Source organism: Nuphar pumila, chromosome 4, assembly GCF_984573655.1.
Source record: "Nuphar pumila chromosome 4, dmNupPumi1.hap1.1, whole genome shotgun sequence".
Taxonomy (NCBI): domain Eukaryota; kingdom Viridiplantae; phylum Streptophyta; class Magnoliopsida; order Nymphaeales; family Nymphaeaceae; genus Nuphar; species Nuphar pumila.
Window position 1 is genome coordinate 139,238,463 of NC_143252.1, and position 5,325 is coordinate 139,243,787.

Sequence of the window (5,325 nt, forward strand, 5' to 3'; positions counted from 1 at the left end):
TAGATATTTTTTTTTATATTTTTTAAAGTTTTCATTTTTTTTTTAGGCTTACACTTTACGCCTCGAGGCTTACGCCTCACCTCGGTTTTTGGTGGAGCGCCTCGCTGAGCCTCAACGCTTTTCACAACACTGTGTTGAACAAATAGTTGAAGTGTTTAATTTGCGAGCAATAGGTTTATATGTCAAATTCTACTGTTTTTAGCTTTGAAACAATGAAACTTTTTGCGAACAAGTCAGCTTGAGGTGGCTTAAAAGCTCTAGAGCTTTAATTCTATTATTCACTTCAAAACAATGCAATTTCTTTTGTAAATAAGTCAGCTCACGTTTGGCTCATTTAGCTCGGGCTGGTCATGAGCTCAATCTCGGCTTGGCTCGGCTCGCCACAAGGATGAGCTGAGGTTGAACACCTCAATCTTGGCTCATTTGGTTTGTTTACTGACCCCAATTTTGCCGAACACTTGCAGGTTGATTTTGCCAACAATTCATACACAACATGTGTGGTCGTGCAGTTTCATGTTTGGGATGATTTTGAACATGCATCATTGTTTATATATAAAGCACACACTGTGCGGAAACACTATTTGGAAACATTACTGCATGGGATGTCAAACTAAGCTTGCATCAACTGCTAAACCATCAGAATTCTGATCATTACATGCTAAATGAGTGGCATTCCCATATTCTGAAGAGCAGATTTCAGTCAACAGGAGATGCCAGCAGCAGCACAGTGGCTAAGAACCAACTGAAGAGGATAAATTTCCTACAAAGGGTTGGTTAATATTTGCATAAATTGTTATTGCAACAGGAAGAAAACAGTTCATTCAGAGATGTAGTTTCTGCAAGTTGGGAAGCAGTTTCAGGTGCTAGGTTCCAGCAGGTCTCTTGGAATATCTTTTCGAAATGTTATAGTAGATACATGTTTTCTTTCATTTATGTATTATTGATGGCTGCTGTTTTTTTGAAAACCAGGGTTTTTACCATACATCTGTAATTTGAATTTGCTTCGCCTTTAACAGAATATTCAGCCTCAAAGCTATGTCACACAGGTTCTCCTTATTGACTCCTGTTCAATATCCCCTTGATATAAGTTAAATTTAAAATTCCATAAAAATCGTTGTATGCCCCCCAATGTTGTCAGTATCGTTATCGGCCCTGAATCGATTTTCAAAATGATTCAGGGAATCGGGTGATCAGGTGCAGCAGCACCCCAAAAGTGTGCAATCACATCGCCTCTGATCCGCTCTCCAAGCGCGTCGGCTTCGTGCCTCATGCGTGTTCTACAGGTACACGCCACTGCCCTTCCCGTGGTGAAGACTCCCTCTGATTATCCGTGACCTCTCGTTGCCTCTTATCTTCAAATCCACCAACGACTGACCGACCTCCACGTGTCATCTCTAGTGCAAAACTCGATGCGGCCGTGCAGGTAAGATGTCAGTTGCTGACTTAGATTAAATTTTCTTAAGTTTTGCTTCGTCTCGTCCACACTGACCTGCTCTTTGGCTTTCTGTAAACCACCGGCCACATCTCTCACTTCTCCAAACTACCCTTCTCCCAGATCCACTATCTCCAATCTGATCTTTCCCCATCAAGGGGCAATTTCATCACTCAAATTGCACCAAGGTCAACCATATTAATGAGGTGGTTGGACTAAGCTAACGCTGTGTCCATAATAAAGAAAGGGAGAAGTCAAAGCTCATATATGCCCAGTGAAAACATGGCCCTTTCAGTCTGATCATCCCGTTTCTTGCGTCTGCTGCTGCTGCCCTTACCTATTGATCCTTTAAAAAAAAGAAAGAAAGTCCATGGCACCAGAAAGCCTCCTCTCTCTACTCTTCCTCCTATTATCTGTGTTCCCTCTTTCTTGTTCAGGTGGTCCGGTCTTCTCAGAGTTCATCCGGCCGAATTTCACGGCCACCAACCTTGGGTTCGTCGACAACAATGGTGCCTTCTTGGCCTCCAAGACCGACCTCTTCCGAGCCTCCATCTACAACCCTGCTGGTCATGGCGAGTACTACCTCTGTATCTTGCATGTTGCATCCAATCGGGTTGTCTGGTCGGCGAACGGCGGCTCCCCTGTCGCGAAATCCGACCGGGTGGTCTTCTCCACTGCTGGGATATTCATTTACAGTGGGAATGGCAGCTTGGTGTGGCGGACGGAATTCGGATCACCGGCGGGTATGGTCTCTCTGATTCTGTTAGAGGATAAAGGGAACCTGTTGCTGCTCAATGCGTCCAATTCATCTGTATGGCAGAGTTTTGATCATCCGACGGATACCATCTTGATGGAGCAAGCACTGCCTGTTGGTGTGAACCTCATTGGTTCCGTCTCGAAGAACAATCTCGCTGGTGGTGATTATGTTCTTGCTGTCACTAAGGATGATGCTATGCTCCAATGGCAGGGACAGACTTATTGGAGAATGTCCATGGATCCTAAAGCTTTTAAAGATCAGAATGCAGTTGTTACTTATATGCAGGTGAACGGCTCTGGTTTGTACCTGTTTGCTAGTGGTGGGAGCAATCTGGTGGTGGTGTGGCAGGTTATATTGAGCCCTTCCAAGCTCCGGCTAGCAACGTTGGATTCTTCGGGCAAGCTCAGGGTGCAGAGTTATTCAGGATTGAGTTGGAATACTGAATTCTCAGCACCAGCGGATGACTGTTTGGTGCCGCTATGGTGTGGGAGTCATGGAGTCTGCAGCGACTCTGGTGGGGTGGGCAACAACTCGTATTGCACATGCCCTGATGGGTTGCTTGCTGCAAACCAGACCAATCTCTCCAAAGGTTGCACTCTCCACGGCCAGACGGAGTTCTGTTCGAGCTCCTCGACCTCGTTGTCGATCGATTATCTCTCTGTCGGAACCGGTATTGATTACTTTGCAAGCAGTTATAATGAGCCGGTGATACGGGTTTCTGATAGATCAGTTTGTCAACAGCTCTGTTCTGCAAACTGTTCATGTCTTGGATACTTCTTCAATCAGAACTCCGGCTCCTGTTTCTTGGTTCGAGACGTGGTGGGGTCTCTGTGGAATAGTGGGAATCAGGCCATGAGTGGTTACTTGAAGATTGCTGGCGATGCTCAGCCGGGTAGAAAAGGTTTCCCTCTGGTAGCAATCATCCTCTTACCTTCAGGAGGAACCTTCCTCCTGATCGCTCTTTCTGCTCTCTGGGTTGCTTGGTGGAGAAAGCCGAAGCAGCAGTTATCAAAAACTGATTACAACTATTCAGAAGAATCAAATGAGGATATTGACCTTAATTCTATACCTGGGTTACCAAGGAAATTTTCTTTTGCTGAATTAGAAGCAGCTACGAATAATTTCAGTATTAAAATCGGTTCGGGAGGTTTCGGAGTGGTTTTTAAAGGCTTTCTTCAAGATGGAACTCAGGTGGCCGTCAAGAAGATCAACAATGTGGGTATCCAGGGCAAAAAAGAATTCTACACTGAGATTGCCACCATTGGTAGCATCCACCACGTGAACCTGGTTCGGCTGCACGGGTTTTCCGGCGAAGGTCCACAAAGGTTTTTAGTCTACGAGTACATGAACGGAGGCTCCCTGGATCGATCTCTTTTCGGCCATGATCAGGTTCTGGAATGGCCTGAGCGGGTCGACATTGCAATCGGAACCGCTCGCGGCCTCGCTTATCTGCATTCATCATGTCAACCGAAGATAATTCACTGTGACATAAAGCCGGAAAATATTTTGGTAAATGATGCTAAACAGATCAAGCTCTCGGATTTCGGGCTATCGAAGCTCTTAACTCTGGACCAGTCGAATCTGTTTACTACGATGAGGGGGACTCGCGGGTACTTAGCGCCGGAATGGTTAACAAATTGCGGGGTATCCGAGAAGACTGACGTCTACAGCTATGGGATGGTTCTGTTAGAGATCATTCGAGGAAGAAAGAACTGCTTCACGACAGACAACGAGAGGGAGTTGGATGTCTATTTTCCTATGTTTGCTCTGGAGATGCATGAGCAGAAGCTGTACTCGGAGTTGGTGGATCCGAGATTGGCTGGAAGGGTGAAGAAGGAAGAGGCAGAGAAGCTGGTGAAGGTGGCGCTTTGCTGTGTGCAGGAGGAGCCATGGTTGAGGCCAAGCATGGGCACTGTGGTGGGGATGCTGGAGGGAGTGCTGCCCTTGTGTGAACCGAGAGCACAGTCCTTGAATTTCTTGCGATTCTATGGTCGCAGATTCTCCGAGCCAAGCATGTTGAAATCTGAGTCCACTAAGGTTGGTGGGTTCAGCGTTGGGAGCAGGACTACTGATTCTTCTCTTCCTGCTTCGTTTTCGCCTCCTCCTGGACCTGTGATCTCTGCTCAGCATGGATCTGGTCCTAGATGACCCGATTTTAAAAATTTCCCTTGTCAATATCACCGTTGATGATAGGCATGTGCCTCTTGTATTTCATTTGGGGTGGAGGGCAGCCGTCCGATTGGGGGCGTTCTTTGAAAACCAAAGCTTGCTTTGTACTGTACCTTTCTTTTCTTTATTATTTACTGGTAGAACGGCGGGTGGAGAGGATGTGCATTGACAAGGAAGAGAGATGGCACCCGTTAACTACTTTTCTAATTAATCGATATGTTAATATAAATTTTTAAGGATTTTTTCATGTTTTAGATTTGACCGTACAGATGCATTGTAATATAATGTTTAAAAAGTTGATGATCAAAGATTTTCTTAAATATTCAAAGCTTAAAAATTCATATTTTTTCAATAAAAAAACATGATCCAAGTGTCGTTTCCTAGTAAATCTATTATGCTGAATACATTTGTATGGTTAGATTTAAGTAATATATGAGAAAAATATTTCAAAGCCTGATTAACAAGGTGGTTAGCTAGAAGCGTGGTTAGCAGGTACCGCCTTATATATATATATATCATTAGGAGAGAAATTGAAAGAAACAATAGTATCTCATAAAATTACCAATTAGGATGTGAATAAAACGCGTATGTCAAATAAAAAGATTATGTTCAACAAGAATAGTATTTCAAAGTTCAAATAGATAACAAGCTTCTAAAATTCAACACTCCAAAAAACTTGCTTATTCCAAAGTTGGTTTGGGATTGATTTTAGGTATGAATTCGATTAAGACATGGGTTCAGATATGAAATGGTTTATGTCCACAACCATTCAAGCATATACAAGTTCGATTTCATACAAATTTGGCACTGATTGGGTTTATTTTGTTATGAAATTTTTTTAGGACAAACTCCATGACAAAAAAGGTCTATAGAAAACTAAAAGGTAGAAATCTTGAAACAAAGGGAATCATAGCCATATCTGGACCAACAAGTCCCATGCTGGTGGCCTTGAAGCCCGATTACCCAA

General features: G+C 43.8%; 1 pseudogene; it reads left to right on the top strand.

Moving 5' to 3' along the window:
• Nucleotides 1–1,524: 1,524 nt before the first annotated feature.
• LOC149841284 (G-type lectin S-receptor-like serine/threonine-protein kinase At5g35370 pseudogene) lies at nt 1,525–4,534 on the top strand (annotated as a pseudogene).
• Nucleotides 4,535–5,325: the final 791 nt, after the last annotated feature.